The sequence below is a fragment of the Bombina bombina genome, chromosome 2 (assembly GCF_027579735.1).
Source record: "Bombina bombina isolate aBomBom1 chromosome 2, aBomBom1.pri, whole genome shotgun sequence".
Lineage (NCBI taxonomy): Eukaryota > Metazoa > Chordata > Amphibia > Anura > Bombinatoridae > Bombina > Bombina bombina.
Window position 1 is genome coordinate 33,499,655 of NC_069500.1, and position 18,361 is coordinate 33,518,015.

Sequence of the window (18,361 nt, forward strand, 5' to 3'; positions counted from 1 at the left end):
AAAAAACCCTTAAACCTGCCAAAAAGCAGCGTTCAGCTCCTAACGCAGCCCCATTGTTTCCTATGGGGAATCACTCTCTAAGTCTGCACCTAACACCCTAACATGTACCCCGAGTCTAAACACCCCTAACCTTACACTTATTAACCCCTAATCTGCCGCCCCCGCTATCGCTGACCCCTGCATATTATTTTTAACCCCTAATCTGCCACTCCGTACACTGCCGCAACCTACGTTATCCCTATGTACCCCTAATCTGCTGCGCCTAACACCGCCGACCCCTATATTATATTTATTACCCCCTAATTTGCCCCTCCCAACGTCGCCGCTACCTACCTACAATTATTAACCCCTAATCTGCCGACCGGACCTCACCGCTACTATAATAAATGTATTAACCCCTAATCCGCCTCACTCCCGCCTCAAAAACCATATAATAAATAGTATTAACCCCTAATCTGCCCTCCCTAACATCGCCGACACCTAACTTCAAGTATTAACCCCTAATCTGCCGACCGGACCTCGCTGCTACTCTAATAAATGTATTAACCCCTAAAGCTAAGTATAACCCTAACCCTAACACCCCCCTAAATTAAATATAATTTTATTCTAACAAAATAAAATAATTCTTATTAAATAAATTATTCCTATTTAAAGCTAAATACTTACCTGTAAAATAAACCCTAATATAGCTACAATATAAATAATAATTATATTGTAGCTATTTTAGGATTTATATTTATTTTACAGGCAACTTTGTATTTATTTTAACCAGGTACAATAGCTATTAAATAGTTAATAACTATTTGATAGCTACCTAGTTAAAATAATTACCTGTAAAATAAATCCTAACCTAAGTTACAATTAAACCTAACACTACACTATCAATAAATTAATTAAATAAACTACCTACAATTATCTACAATTAAATCAACTAAACTAAATTACAAAAAAAAAACCCACTAAATTACAAAAAATAAAAAAGATTACAAGAATTTTAAACTAATTACACCTACTCTAAGCCCCCTAAAAAAATAACAAAGCCCCCCCAAAATAAAAAAAATGCCCTACCCTATTCTAAAATAAAAATTAAACAGCTCTATTACCTTACCAGCCCTTAAAAGGGCTTTTTGCGGGGCATGCCCCAAAGAAAACAGCTCTTTTGCATTTAAATAAACATACAATACCCCCCCAACATTACAACCCACCACCCACATACCCCTAATCTAACCCAAACACCCCTTAAAAAAACTAACACTAAGCCCCTGAAGATCTTCCTACCTTATCTTCACCACGCCGGGTATCACCGATCCGTCCAGAAGAGGCTCCAAAGTCTTCCTCCTCTCCGGAAAGAAGAGGTCCAGAAGAGGGTCCAAAGTCTTCCTCCTATCCGGCAAGAAGAGGACATCCGGACCGGCAAACATCTTCATCCAAGCGGCATCTTCTGTCTTCTTCCATCCGGTGCGGAGCGGGACCATCTGTTCCGATCAGCCAATAGAATGCAAGCTCAATCCGATTGAACTTGAATCTGATTAGCTGATTCAATGAGCCAATCAGATTTTTCCTACCTTAATTCTGATTGGCTGATAGAATCCTATAAGCCAATCGGAATTCGAGGGACGCCATCTTGGATGACGTCCCTTAATGGAACCTTCATTCGTCGTTAGTCCGTCGGTGAAGAAGGATGGCTCTGCGTCGGCTGCTTGAAGATGGTCCCGCTCTGCGCCGGATGGAAGAAGATAGAAGATGCCGCTTGGATGAAGATGTTTGCCGGTCCGGATGTCCTCTTCTTGCCGGATAGGAGGAAGACTTTGGACCCTCTTCTGGACCTCTTCTTTCCGGATAGGAGGAAGACTTCGGAGCCTCTTCTGGACGGATCGGTGATACCCGGCGTGGTGAAGATAAGGTAGGAAGATCTTCAGGGGCTTAGTGTTAGTTTTTTTAAGGGGTGTTTGGGTTAGATTAGGGGTATGTGGGTGGTGGGTTGTAATGTTGGGGGGGTGGTATTGTATGTTTATTTAAATGCAAAAGAGCTGTTTTCTTTGGGGCATGCCCCGCAAAAGGCCCTTTTAAGGGCTGGTAAGGTAAAAGAGCTGTTTAATTTTTATTTTAGAATAGGGTAGGGCATTTTTTTATTTTGGGGTCTTTGTTATTTTTTTAGGGGGCTTAGAGTAGGTTTAATTAGTTTAAAATTCTTGTAATCTTTTTTATTTTTTGTAATTTAGTGGGGGTTTTTTTTTGTAATTTAGTTTAGTTGATTTAATTGTAGATAATTGTAGGTAGTTTATTTAATTAATTTATTGATAGTGTAGTGTTAGGTTTAATTGTAACTTAGGTTAGGATTTATTTTACAGGTAATTTTGTAATTATTTTAACTAGGTAGCTATTAAATAGTTATTAACTATTTAATAGCTATTGTATAAATAAAAAGAGAGAAGCGCTCAACCTGGAAACGAACAATAGCATAATAGCTTGTTCTATGGCTAGTTACCACCCAAGAAGCAGCCTCTTTTTGCCCAACATGTGCCTTTCACAGAGAAAAACTTTCCTGAAGCATATCAGTCTGATCCTGACTTTACAGTGCAGTCCAGCCCCGAAATACCAGACAATCCTTCTCTGAACGAGAGAAACAGCAAAACCCCAGACGTACGTTTCGGCCTATTGTGGGCCTCGTCAGTAAGGTGCAGCCATATCCCTCTAGGCACACTGAGCAACGGGTCCACGTCTGGATTCCCGTATCACACTTAGGGAGACTTCCCAAAATGTCATAATTTGCATAAATAAAAAGAGAGAAGCGCTCAACCTGGAAACGAACAATAGCATAATAGCTTGTTCTATGGCTAGTTACCACCCAAGAAGCAGCCTCTTTTTGCCCAACATGTGCCTTTCACAGAGAAAAACTTTCCTGAAGCATATCAGTCTGATCCTGACTTTACAGTGCAGTCCAGCCCCGAAATACCAAGCAATCCTTCTCTGAACGAGAGAAACAGCAAAACCCCAGACGTACGTTTCGGCCTATTGTGGGCCTTGTCAGTGAGGTGCAGCCATATCCCTCTAGGCACACTGAGCAACGGATCCACGTCTAGATTCCCACATCTCGTTCAGAGAGGGATTGCCTGGTATTTCGGGGCTGGACTGTACTGTGAAGTCAGGATCAGACTGATATGCTTCAGGAAAGTTCTTCTCTATGAAAGGCACATATTGAGCAAAAAGAGGCTGCTTCTTGGGTGGTAACTAGCCATAGAGCAAGCTATTATGCTATTGTTCGTTCCCAGGTTGAGCGTTTCTCTCTTTTTATTTATGCAAATTATGACATTTTGGGAAGTCTCCCTAAGTGTGATGCGGGAATCCAGACGTGGACCCGTTGCTCAGTGTGCCTAGAGGGATATGGCTGCACCTCACTGACGAGGCCCACAATAGGCCGAAACGTACGTCTGGGGTTTTGCTGTTTCTCTCGTTCAGAGAGGGATTGCCTGGTATTTCGGGGCTGGACTGTACTGTGAAGTCAGGATCAGACTGATATGCTTCAGGAAAGTTCTTCTCTGTGAAAGGCACATATTGAGCAAAAAGAGGCTGCTTCTTGGGTGGTAACTAGCCATAGAGCAAGCTATTATGCTATTGTTCGTTCCCAGGTTGAGCGCTTCTCTCTTTTTATTTATGCAAATTATGACATTTTGGGAAGTCTCCCTAAGTGTGATGCGGGAATCCAGACGTGGACTCATTGCTCAGTGTGCCTAGAGGGATATGGCTGCACCTCACTGACGAGGCCCACAATAGGCCGAAACGTACGTCTGGGGTTTTGCTGTTTCTCTCGTTCAGAGAGGGATTGCCTGGTATTTCGGGGGTTGGACTGTACTGTGAAGTCAGGATCAGACTGATATGCTTCAGGAAAGTTCTTCTCTGTGAAAGGCACATATTGAGCAAAAAGAGGCTGTTTCTTGGGTGGTAACTAGCCATAGAGCAAGCTATTATGCTATTGTTCGTTCCCAGGTTGAGTGCTTCTCTCTTTTTATTTATGCAAATTAGGACATTTTGGGAAGTCTCCCTAAGTGTGATGCGGGAATCCAGACGTGGACCCGTTGCTCAGTGTGCCTAGAGGGATATGGCTGCACCTCACTGACGAGGCCCACAATAGGCCGAAACGTACATCTGGGGTTTTGCTGTTTCTCTCGTTCAGAGAGGGATTGCCTGGTATTTCGGGGCTGGACTGTACTGTGAAATCAGGATCATATTGATATGCTTCAGGAAAGTTCTTCTCTGTGAAAGGCACATATTGAGCAAAAAGAGGCTGCTTCTTGGGTGGTAACTAGCCATAGAGCAAGCTATTATGCTATTGTTCGTTCCCAGGTTGAGCGCTTCTCTCTTTTTATTTATGCAAATTATGACATTTTGGGAAGTCTCCCTAAGTGTGATGCGGGAATCCAGACGTGGACTCATTGCTCAGTGTGCCTAGAGGGATATGGCTGCACCTCACTGACGAGGCCCACAATAGGCCGAAACGTACGTCTGGGGTTTTGCTGTTTCTCTCGTTCAGAGAGGGATTGCCTGGTATTTCGGGGCTGGACTGTACTGTGAAGTCAGGATCAGACTGATATGCTTCAGGAAAGTTCTTCTCTGTGAAAGGCACATATTGAGCAAAAAGAGGCTGCTTCTTGGGTGGTAACTAGCCATAGAGCAAGCTATTATGCTATTGTTCATTCCCAGGTTGAGCGCTTCTCTCTTTTTATTTATGCAAATTATGACATTTTGGGAAGTCTCCCTAAGTGTGATGCGGGAATCCAGACGTGGACCCGTTGCTCAGTGTGCCTAGAGGGATATGGCTGCACCTCACTGACGAGGCCCACAATAGGCCGAAACGAACGTCTGGGGTTTTGCTGTTTCTCTCGTTCAGAGAGGGATTGCCTGGTATTTCGGGGCTGGACTGTACTGTGAAGTCAGGATCAGACTGATATGCTTCAGGAAAGTTCTTCTCTGTGAAAGGCACATATTGAGCAAAAAGAGGCTGCTTCTTGGGTGGTAACTAGCCATAGAGCAAGCTATTATGCTATTGTTCGTTCCCAGGTTGAGCGCTTCTCTCTTTTTATTTAATAGCTATTGTACCTGGTTAAAATAAATACAAAGTTGCCTGTAAAATAAATATAAATCCTAAAATAGCTACAATATAATTATTCGTTATATTGTAGCTATATTAGGGTTTATTTTACAGGTAAGTATTTAGCTTTAAATAGGAATAATTTATTTAAAAAGAATTATTTTATTTCGTTAGAATAAAATTATATTTAACTTAGGGGGGTGTTAGTGTTAGGGTTAGACTTAGCTTTAGAGGTTAATACATTTATTAGAGTAGCGGCGAGGTCCGGTCGGCAGATTAGGGGTTAATACTTGAAGTTAGGTGTCGGCGATGTTAGGGAGAGCAGATTAGGGGTTAATACTATTTATTATAGGGTTTTTGAGGCGGGAGTGAGGCGGATTAGGGGTTAATACATTTATTATAGTAGCGGTGAGGTCCGGTCAGCAGATTAGGGGTTAATAATTGTAGGTAGGTAGCGGCGACGTTGGGGGGGGGCAGATTAGGGGGTAATAAATATAATATAGGGGTCGGCGGTGTTAGGGGCAGCAGATTAGGGGTATATAGGGATAACGTAGGTTGCGGCGGTGTAAGGAGCGGCAGATTAGGGGTTAAAAATAATATGCAGTGGTCAGCGATAGCGGGGGCGACAGATTAGGGGTTAATAAGTGTAAGGTTAGGGGTGTTTAGACTCTGGGTACATGTTAGGGTGTTAGGTGCAGACTTAGAGAGTGTTTCCCATAGGGAACAATGGGGCTGCGTTAGGAGCTGAACGCTGCTTTTTGGCAGGTGTTAGGTTTTTTTTCAGCTCAAAATGCTCCATTGTTTCCTATGGGGGAATCGTGCACGAGCACGTTTTTTGAAGCTGGCCGCGTCCGTAAGCACCGCTGGTATTTAGAGTTGAAGGGCCGGTAAATTATGCTCTACGCTCCCTTTTTGGAGCCTAACGCAGCCCTTCAGAGAACTCTAAATACCAGCGGTATTTAAAAGGTGCGGGGGGAAAAAAGCATGCGTAGCTAACGCACCCCTTCTAACGCAAAACTCTAAATCTAGGCGTATATTATTACTTTTTGGAAATGGACTGTTTGCAGTTTTTTATTATCTTTGCAAAGATTTTTTCTTAAAGTAACAGCGCTGTTATTTCCTAGTCATCGTGGCCACATAAGATTTTTGTGACTAGGGGGCCTAGTTATCAAGCCGTCAACCTCAAATACGCTGGAATTCCGCAGCGTATTTGTGGCGAGGCTGATACGCCTTAGTTATCAAAGGCTCGAGACCGGCAAAAGTAGAATTTTGTGACGTAAGCATCGATCCGCCGGACTCAGATCGATTCTTACGTCACTCCAGATGTTTCGCACACAAGTGCGGCACATTCTCACTACTTTTGCTAGTTATCAAAAAACTAGCAGGTACGCTCGGCACTTTTACGGCCCAGCGTACCTGGTTTTCAAACCGCCACCCCTGGAGGCGGCGGATCCCATAGGAATCAATGGGAGTCTGACCATAGCGAAAGTACAAGTTCGCTGCTGACAGACATCCCATTCATTCCTATGGGAGCTGTCTACACCTAACACCCTAACATGTACCCCGAGTCTAAACACCACTAATCTGTCCCCCCTACACCGCCACAACTAAATAAAGTTATTACCCCCTAAACCGCCGCTCCCGGAGCCCACCGCAAGCTACTCTATACATATTAACCCCTAAACCGCCGCTCCCGGAGCCCACCGCAACTATAATAAATGTATCAACCCCTAAACCGCCGCTCCCTGAACCCGCCGCAACCTATATTAAATGTATTAACCCCTATCCTGCCCCCCCTACACCGTCGCCACCTATAATAAATTTAATAACCCCTATCCTGCCCCCCACTACACCGCCGCCACTGTAATAAAATTATTAACCCCTAAACCTAAGTCTAACCCTAACCCTAACGCCCCCCTAACTTAAATATTAATTAAATAAATCTAAATAAATTAACTCTTATTAACTAAATGAATCCTATTTAAAACTAAATACTTACCTTTAAAATATACCCTAATATAGCTACAATATAAATAATAATTATATTCTAGCTATCTTAGGATTTATTTTTATTTTACAGGCACCTTTCAATTTATTGTAACTAGGTACAATAGCTATTAAATAGTTATTAACTATTTAATAGCTTACCTAGCTAAAATAAAGAGAAATTTACCTGTAAAATAAAAACTAACCTAAGTTACAATTACACCTAACACTACACTATACTATAAATTATTCCTATTTAAAACTAAATACCTGTAAAATAAACCCTAATATAGCTACAATATAAATAATAATTATATTGTAGCTATCTTAGGATTTATATTTATTTTACAGGTAACTTTGTATTTATTTTAGCTAGTTAGAATAGTTATTAAATGGTTATTAACTATTTAATAACTACCTAGCTAAAATAAATACAAAATTACCTGTAAAATAAATCCTAACCTAAGTTACAATTAAACCTAATACTACACTATCATTAAATTAATTAAATAAACTACCTACAAATAACTACAATTAAATACAATTACATAAACTAACTAAAGTACAAAAAATAAAAAAAAGCTAAGTTACAAAAAATAAAAAAATAAGTTACAAACATGTTAAAAATATTACAACAATTTTAAGCTACTTACACCTAATCTAAGCCCCCTAATAAAATAACAAACCCCCCCAAAATAAAAAAATGCCCTACCCTATTCTAAATTAAATAAACTTCAAAGCTCTTTTACCTTACCAGCCCTTAAAAGGGCCATTTGTGGGGGCATGCCCCAAAGAAAACAGCTCTTTTGCCTGTAAAAGAAAAATACAACCCCCCCCCAACATTAAAACCCACCACCCACATACCCCTAATCTATCCCAAACCCCCCTTACAAAAACCTAACACTAATCCCCTGAAGATCATCCTACCTTGTCTTCACTCAGCCGAGCAGAGATGGAACCGAAGTGGACATCCGGAGCGGAAGAAGTTAATCCTCCAAGCGGCGCTGAAGAAATCTTCCATCCGATAAAGTCATCATCCAGGCGGCGCTGAAGAAAAGTCTTCGATCCGGCCGATGTCATCTTCAAAGAGGCGCTGAAGAGGTCTTCTATCCGGGCGATGTCATCTTCCAAGCCGGGTCTTGAATCTTCTTTCCGCAGACGCGGAACCTCCTTCTTCACCGACGGACTACGACGAATGAAGGCTCCTTTAAGGGACGTCATCCAAGATGGCGTCCCCTCAATTCCGATTGGCTGATAGGATTCTATCAGCCAATCGGAATTAAGGTAGGAAAAATCTGATTGGCTGATGGAATCAGCCAATCAGATTGAGCTCGCATTCTATTGGCTGTTCCGATCAGCCAATAGAATGCGAGCTCAATCTGATTGGCTGATTGGATCAGCCAATCGGATTGAACTTGAATCTGATTGGCTGATTCCATCAGCCAATCAGAATTTTCCTACCTTAATTCCGATTGGCTGATGGAATCCTATCAGCCAATCGGAATTGAGGGGACGCCATCTTGGATGACGTCCCTTAAGGGAGCCTTCATTCGTCGCAGTCCGTCGGTGAAGAAGGAGGTTCCGCGTCGGCGGAAGGAAGATTCAAGACCCGGCTTGGAAGATGACTTCGCCCGGATAGAAGACCTCTTCAGCGCCTCTTTGAAGATGACATCGGCCGGATCGAAGACTTTTCTTCAGCGCCGCCTGGATGATGACTTCATCGGATGGAAGATTTCTTCAGCGCCGCTTGGAGGATTAACTTCTTCCGCTCCGGATGTCAACTTCGGTTCCATCGCTGCTCGGCTGAGTGAAGACAAGGTAGGATGATCTTCAGGGGATTAGTGTTAGGTTTTTGTAAGGGGGGTTTGGGTTAGATTAGGGGTATGTGGGTGGTGGGTTTTAATGTTGGGGGGGGTTGTATTTTTCTTTTACAGGCAAAAGAGCTGTTTTCTTTGGGGCATGCCCCCACAAATGGCCCTTTTAAGGGCTGGTAAGGTAAAAGAGCTTTGAAGTTTATTTAATTTAGAATAGGGTTTATTTTGGGGGGGTTTGTTATTTTATTAGGGGGCTTAGATTAGGTGTAAGTAGCTGAAAATTTTTGTAATATTTTTAACATGTTTGTAACTTATTTTTTTATTTTTTGTAACAGCTTTTTTTATTTTTTTGTACTTTAGTTAGTTTATGTAATTGTATTTAATTGTAGTTATTTGTAGGTAGTTTATTTAATTAATTTAATGATAGTGTAGTATTAGGTTTAATTGTAAATTAGGTTAGGATTTATTTTACAGGTAATTTTGTGTTTCTTTTAGCTAGGTAGTTATTAAATAGTTAATAACTATTTAATAACTATTCTAACTAGCTAAAATAAATACAAAGTTACCTGTAAAATAAATATAAATCCTAAGAAAGCTACAATATAATTATTATTTATATTGTAGCTATATTAGGGTTTATTTTACAGGTAAGTATTTAGTTTTAAATAGGAATAATGTATTAAAGTATAGTGTAGTGTTAGGTGTAATTGTAACTTAGGTTAGGATTAATTTTACAGATAAATTTCAGTTTATTTTAGCTAGGTAAGCTATTAAATAGTTAATAACTATTTAATAGCTATTGTACCTAGTTAAAATAAATTGAAAGGTACCTGTAAAATAAAAATAAATCCTAAGATAGCTAGAATATAATTATTATTTATATTGTAGCTATATTAGGGTTTATATTATAGGTAATTATTTAGTTTTAAATAGGATTCATTTAGTTAATAATAAAAATATTATTTAGATTTATTTAATTAATATTTAAGTTAGGGGGGCGTTAGGGTTAGGGTTAGATTTAGGTTTAGGGGTTAATAATTTTATTACAGTGGCGGCGGCGTAGTGGGGGGCAGGATAGGGGTTAATAAATTTATTATAGGGGGCGACGGTGTAGGGGAGGCAGATTAGGGGTTAATAAATGTATTATAGGTGACGACGGTGTAGGGGGGGCAGGATAGGGGTTAATAGGTTTAATATAGGTTGCGGCGGGTTCAGGGAGCGGCGGTTTAGGGGTTAAACTATTTATTTAGTTGCGGAGAGGTGCGGGATCAGCAGGATAGGGGTTAATAACTTTATAATAGAGGGCGACGGTGTAGGGGGGGCAGGATAGGGGTTACAAGGAATACTGTAGGTGGCAGCGGTGTCCGGGAGCGGCGGTTTAGGAGTTAATACATTTATAAGAGTTGCGGCAGGGTCTAGGAGCGGCGGTTTAGGGGTTAGTAACTTTATTTAGTTGCGGGGGGCTCTGGGGGTGCCAGTATAGGGATAGAACAGTGTAGTTAGTGTGAGTGCTTAGTGACAGGCTAGCAATAAAGCTGGGAAAAAGCAGAAGGGCAGCGAGATCGGATGAGTGATAACTGTCACAGTCCGCTGCTCATCGCCCCGCGGCTTTTTGACAGCTTTATTTGATAACTTAGGCGTATTTTTTCAGGTCCGCGGCGGTGATGTGAGGCGAGCTTAGGCGGGCGTATTGGGCCGGCGAAGCCAGAAAAGTAGACGGCTTGATAACTACCCCCCTAGGTATAGATTTCAATGCTGATGCATAGTGTGTTTCAGTATGTATGTTGAATGAATGCAATGTGTGAGTACTTGATACTTTGTATATATATGTATATTTGTTCAGCTTTACCAATATTTGCTTGATTTGTTTCAGTTCTGGAATTGGAACTGTGTAACAATAAATATGTGCTTTATATAAATATAAAGAGTGCTGTATTCCCTGTCTTTTTAAAGGCCTAATATTAGATTGAGGCTTTTTTTCTTCTCTTATAGTGTTGTATAAATTGATTTATTAAGGGTGTGCACCATAACAGGCTATTATACCTGTGAAAATTTAAGCACTGTGTATGAGGAATAAGTGTTATTTTTTACCAAATATTTAATTTTTATCCCTATATCTACTAGTGCATCAAAATTGAAGCATTACTTTGCACCAAATTTGGAGCAATAATATTGTTTGATTTAGAAAGAGTATAGAATTTTAATAAAGTTTCAAATTTACATTTATTACCTAATATGCTTCATCGTCTTGAAGCATTGAACATAACCTTTCTGTGTTTTCAGACTCCCATTGATTTCTATGGCATCCGCGACATCAAGGGTGGCGGTTTAAACGATAGGTACGCTGGACTGGAATAGACGCAATCGTACCTGTTAAATGTTTGGTAAATTGGAAAAAGGGTCATATAGAGTCGAATGTGTATTCGAAATATCTGGGATGACGCAAGCATCGATCTGCGTTGGATTGAGGTTGCGGGAGGGTATATTATGTCACACATTTGTTGATCTTGAGACTTTGATAATTACGGCGGATTCCATTTGCATCAGTTATGACGCAAGATTCTAGCAGATTCCATCGTATTATCAGTTGAAGTTTTGATAAATTGGCCCCTAAATGTTTTAGGATTGTAAAAAAATAGTTAAATGCGAATAACTTTTGGAATGTTTTATCAAATGTCCTGCAATTTTCAGAATATGTTTGAATAGATAGATTAATGTATTGTGGGAAGTTTGGGGGAAATTGGTTAACATCTAAGTTCAATTTTGTACGTTAAGCCACATTAAGATACCCAAAAAACAAGTTTAATGTCACTCATTTGCCTTGTGGGAAACCAAAATCCATGAAACTTCTAGGATAGGCTTGGATAGTGGAAATCTTGGGTTGTGCAAAATTATGCAGCAATTGATTAACATTTGGCCACTTTTTTACTCATTAAGCTACATTAAGCCATTTTCACATTAAATGTTTTCGGATGTCCTACTTTCTAGTTTACTCCTAATATCAATTTTTCTTTGTTCTCTATCTCTATCTTTATTTAAAAAGCATAAATGTAAAGCTTAAGAGCCGGTCCATTTCTGGTTGAGAACCTGGGTTATGCTTACTTATTGGTTTGCTAAATATAGCCATAATAAGCAAGTGCTATCAAGGGTGCTGAACCTAAAATGGTCTGGCTCCTAAGCTTTCCTGCTTTTAAAGTAAAGCTAGCAAGAAAACAAAGACAAATTGATAGTAGGAGTAAATTAGAAAGATGCTTAAAATTGCTACTCTATCTGAATCATGACAAAAAAAAACACCCTTCATACTAACAAAAAATTATATATAATATCATAATAGACCTACTATTAGATGAGTAGAGATTATATAACCCAATATACCATGAGATGATACACTCAAATAACGCGAGAAGTACCTAATAAGTCACCTACTATACATATATAATGGGTAGTGCGTGTGTATTAAAGAGACATAATACTTGTATGCTAAATCACTTGAAAGTAATGTAGCATAACTGTAAAAAGCTGACAGGAAAATATCACCTGTAAAAAAGGAAGATATTTTACCTCACAATTTCTTCAGCTCACCAGAGTAAGTGCTCTGTAAGAAGTTATCTTTCAGTTACTGCCCAGCTGCAGGGAAAAAAAAGGAAGAAATTAACAGCAGCCAATAAGCATCAGCAGTGCTGAGGTCATGAACGCTTTTACTGTGATCTCATGAGATTTCATAGTAAACTTCCTTAAACTGAATAGGAAAATAACATGAGTGTGCATGAGGCACGCTCCCTAGTAAGTCCCAGGACAGGCATACTGATTGGCTGCTTGAAGTCCTTTACAGTGGGTGTGAATACTTAGGACATGTTCAGGTAAAACATCTTTTTTACATAGAGATGTTCAGGTGAAATTTTCTAGTCAGCTTTTTACAGCTATGCTGCATCACTTTCAAGTGTTTCAACATTTGGGAATCATGTCCCTTTAATAAAATATCCTAAGTGAAATACTAATTGTAATAGCCTATGTATATAGGCCCATACAATATTAACTAGTGTACAAGAAATGCAGAGAAGTTTGCAAGACAATGAGAAAGACTGCCTGTCTCTAAAAAAGTTTATATCAAAAACCCATTGAGATTTAATATGAAAAAAAGGTGAATATATTTAAAATTGTCTCATAAACAAGACCACTTAAACTAAATAACTTTATTGGAGACAAAAAATAGTCTGACTGGACTGGCACACACACACACACACTAAGTTAAAACTAGCTTGAACTCAGAAAAGCAATGCTAATATAAAATTAAAATGCACATAAATCGGCAAGTTGTGATATTGCAACCATTGAGTGGTAGTATTGAGTAACCCTCTCATAAGGTATTGCCTATGGTTGAAACAGCAGGTATATACATCAAATGATGAACGCTATGAAGTTTTATACTTTATTAAGCTCCTGCATATAGCAGATACACAATGTGAGTAGGTGAAACAAAGTTACATTATTGTATATGTCGTCTAATTGAATTGTGTTACAAATAGCTCACATATACAGATTGTAGCTCAATCTTGCCTGGGTCAGTGTTAAGATTGATATTATGTGTGTTTGAATATTGCCCCACTGAATACACAAAAGTAGTAGTAGGAGTAGGAGTACAAATTATCGAATATTACAGCTGATTATATATGCAGTTTATGTTTTTTAAATAAAAGCGCTTAGTTTGTATCTGTATAAGATATATTATAAAGGTTATCAAGGGTTAAATTCACAGTTTATTTGCCACCCTAATAAATCACAACATTTAATTTATCTGGACCACATATGTGGTGTTGCACAGAGTGACTCTGTTAATCATCAAATGGCTTGTGAAAGTAACGTTTATTTAAAGTATCAGTATTGTCTTGAGGTATATAACACTGGGACATATAAATAACTGTATAAATAGTTAGTATCAAGCGGAATAAGTTGGAAACAAAATGCTAAACTACCAAGAAAAAACCTCTCCTATAGCGGAGGCTGTATTAACATTAACCTTTCTAAATTACCAGGCAACACAGAGCTGAGCTAAAAAAGTCTCTTCTATAGCAGAGACTGTATTAACATTATGCTGACTTGATCTGGATTACTAAAAAGTTAAAGTGCATAATTATATTACTGAGTAAGCAACTAAAAACAGAGAGGTTCTGCGACCTTGTGAGGGTGCCCCTGACGCGCGTTTCACATAACGCTTCTTCGGAGGGGTACGCGTCGGCCGAACTGAGCAGGTTATACCTGTATGTAAAGCTCGCCCCTTATGTTGGGATTTGATCGTTGTAGTCTCATTCTAAGTTAATGATTTGTTAAGACACTTAATGTGGAACTTTGTCTGAACCAATCAGGAGTGGTATTGGCTACCATCATTATTTACTAGGCAGAATAGAGGAGGTGTCATGTAGATGACTGAAAAGTGAATGGATATGGACAGGATGCATTACATTTAAGTGCACACATATTATAACAATCTTATGATGTACTTATATTTTAGAGTAATTTTAAAACATAATTTCCAGAGTGCTTTCTTAATAGTGATATTATGTTTATATACTCATACTGACAATAGAGTTACAGATATCCACAGGATGGTTTAGGAACTGACAAGTAACGATGTGTTTAGAGACATACGGCTAGATTTGGAGTTTGGCGGTAAAAGGGCTGTTAACGCTCCGCGGGTTTTTTTCTGGCCGCACCATAAATTTAACTCTGGTATCGAGAGTTCAAACAAATGCTGCGTTAGGCTCCAAAAAAGGAGCGTAGAGCATTTTTACCGCAAATACAACTCTCGATACCAGAGTTGCTTACGGACGCGGCCGGGCCTCAAAAACGTGCTCGTGCACGATTCTCCCATAGGAAACAATGGGGCTGTTTGAGCTGAAAAAAAACCTAACACCTGCAAAAAAGCAGCGTTCAGCTCCTAACGCAGCCCCATTGTTTCCTATGGGGAAACACTTCCTACGTCTGCACCTAACACTCTAACATGTACCCCGAGTCTAAACATCCCTAGCCTTACACTTATTAACCCCTAATCTGCCGCCCCCGCTATCGCTGACCCCTGCATTACACTTTTAACCCCTAATCTGCCGCTCCGTAAACCGCCACCACCTACGTTATCCCTATGTACCCCTAATCTGCTGCCCTAACATCGCCGACCCCTATGTTATATTTATTAACCCCTAATCTGCCCCCCACAACGTCGCCGACACCTACCTACACTTATTAACCCCTAATCTGCCGACCGGACCTGAGCGCTACTATAATAAAGTTATTAACCCCTAATCCGCCTCACTAACCCTATCATAAATAGTATTAACCCCTAATCTGCCCTCCCTAACATCGCCGACACCTACCTTCAATTATTAACCCCTAATCTGCCGACCGGAGCTCACCGCTATTCTAATAAATGGATTAACCCCTAAAGCTAAGTCTAACCCTAACACTAACACCCCCCTAAGTTAAATATAATTTTTATCTAACGAAATAAATTAACTCTTATTAAATAAATGATTCCTATTTAAAGCTAAATACTTACCTGTAAAATAAATCCTAATATAGCTACAATATAAATTACATTTATATTATAGCTATTTTAGGATTAATATTTATTTTACAGGTAACTTTGTATTTATTTTAACCAGGTACAATAGCTATTAAATAGTTAAGAACTATTTAATAGTTACCTAGTTAAAATAATTACAAATTTACCTGTAAAATAAATCCTAACCTAAGATATAATTAAACCTAACACTACCCTATCAATAAAATAATTAAATAAACTACCTACAATTACCTACAATTAACCTAACACTACACTATCAATAAATTAATTAAACACAATTGCTACAAATAAATACAATTAAATAAACTATCTAAAGTACAAAAAATAAAAAAGAACTAAGTTACAGAAAATAAAAAAATATTTACAAACATAAGAAAAATATTACAACAATTTTAAACTAATTACACCTACTCTAAGCCCCCTAATAAAATAACAAAGACCCCCAAAATAAAAAATTCCCTACCCTATTCTAAATTTAAAAAGTTACAAGCTCTTTTACCTTACCAGCCCTGAACAGGGCCCTTTGCGGGGCATGCCCCAAGAAGTTCAGCTCTTTTGCCTGTAAAAGAAAACATACAATACCCCCCCCCCAACATTACAACCCACCACCTACATACCCCTAATCTAACCCAAACCCCCCTTAAATAAACCTAACACTAAGCCCCTGATGATCTTCCTACCTTGTCTTCACCATGCCAGGTTCACCGATCCGTCCTGGCTCCAAGATCTTCATCCAACCCAAGCGGGGGCTAGACATCCACTGAAGAAGTCCAGAAGAGGGTCCAAAGTCTTCCTCCTATCCGGCAAGAAGAGGACATCCGGACCGGCAAACATCTTCTCCAAGCGGCATCTTCTATGTTCTTCCATCCGATGACGACCGGCTCCATCTTGAAGACCTCCAGCGCGGATCCATCCTCTTCTTCCGACGACTAGACAACAAATGACGGTTCCTTTAAGGGACGTCATCCAAGATGGCGTCCCTCGAATTCCGATTGGCTGATAGGATTCTATCAGCCAATCGGAATTAAGGTAGGAATTTTCTGATTGGCTGATGGAATCAGCCAATCAGAATCAAGTTCAATCCGATTGGCTGATCCAATCAGCCAATCAGATTGAGCTCGCATTGTATTGGCTGATCGGAACAGCCAATAGAATGCGAGCTCAATCTGATTGGCTGATTGGATCAGCCAATCGGATTGAACTTGATTATGATTGGCTGATTCCATCAGCCAATCAGAAAATTCCTACCTTAATTCCGATTGGCTGATAGAATCCTATCAGCCAATCGGAATTCGAGGGACGCCATCTTGGATGACGTCCCTTAAAGGAACCGTCATTCGTCGTCTAGTCGTCGGAAGAAGAGGATGGATCCGCGCTGGAGGTCTTCAAGATGGAGCCGGTCGTCATCGGATGGAAGAACATAGAAGATGCCGCTTGGAGAAGATGTTTGCCGGTCCGGATGTCCTCTTCTTGCCGGATAGGAGGAAGACTTTGGACCCTCTTCTGGACTTCTTCAGTGGATGTCTAGCCCCCGCTTGGGTTGGATGAAGATCTTGGAGCCAGGACGGATCGGTGAACCTGGCATGGTGAAGACAAGGTAGGAAGATCATCAGGGGCTTAGTGTTAGGTTTATTTAAGGGGGGTTTGGGTTAGATTAGGGGTATGTGGGTGGTGGGTTGTAATGTTGGGGGGGGGGGTATGGTATGTTTTCTTTTACAGGCAAAAGAGCTGAACTTCTTGGGGCATGCCCCGCAAAGGGCCCTGTTCAGGGCTGGTAAGGTAAAAGAGCTTGTAACTTTTTAAATTTAGAATAGGGTAGGGAATTTTTTATTTTGGGGGTCTTTGTTATTTTATTAGGGGGCTGAGAGTAGGTGTAATTAGTTTAAAATTGTTGTAATATTTTTCTTATGTTTGTAAATATTTTTTTATTTTCTGTAACTTAGTTCTTTTTTATTTTTTGTACTTTAGATAGTTTATTTAATTGTATTTATTTGTAGCAATTGTGTTTAATTAATTTATTGATAGTGTAGTGTTAGGTTAATTGTAGGTAATTGTAGGTAGTTTATTTAATTATTTTATTGATAGGGTAGTGTTAGGTTTAATTATATCTTAGGTTAGGATTTATTTTACAGGTAAATTTGTAATTATTTTAACTAGGTAACTATTAAATAGTTCTTAACTATTTAATAGCTATTGTACCTGGTTAAAATAAATACAAAGTTACCTGTAAAATAAATATTAATCCTAAAATAGCTATAATATAAATGTAATTTATATTGTAGCTATATTAGGATTTATTTTACAGGTAAGTATTTAGCTTTAAATAGGAATCATTTATTTAATAAGAGTTAATTTATTTCGTTAGATAAAAATTATATTTAACTTAGGGGGGTGTTAGTGTTAGACTTAGCTTTAGGGGTTAATCCATTTATTAGAATAGCGGTGAGCTCCGGTCGGCAGATTAGGGGTTAATAATTGAAGGTAGGTGTCGGCGATGTTAGGGAGGGCAGATTAGGGGTTAATACTATTTATGATAGGGTTAGTGAGGCGGATTAGGGGTTAATAACTTTATTATAGTAGCGCTCAGGTCCGCTCGGCAGATTAGGGGTTAATAAGTGTAGGTAGGTGTCGGCGACGTTGTGGGGGGCAGATTAGGGGTTAATAAATATAACATAGGGGTCGGCGATGTTAGGGGCAGAAGATTAGGGGTACATAGGGATAACGTAGGTGGCGGCGATTTGCGGTCGGAAGATTAGGGGTTAATTATTTTAAGTAGCTTGCGGCGACGTTGTGTGGGGCAAGTTAGGGGTTAATAAATATAATATAGGGGTCGGCGGGGTTAGGGGCAGCAGATTAGGGGTACATAAGTATAACGTAGGTGGCGGTCGGCAGATT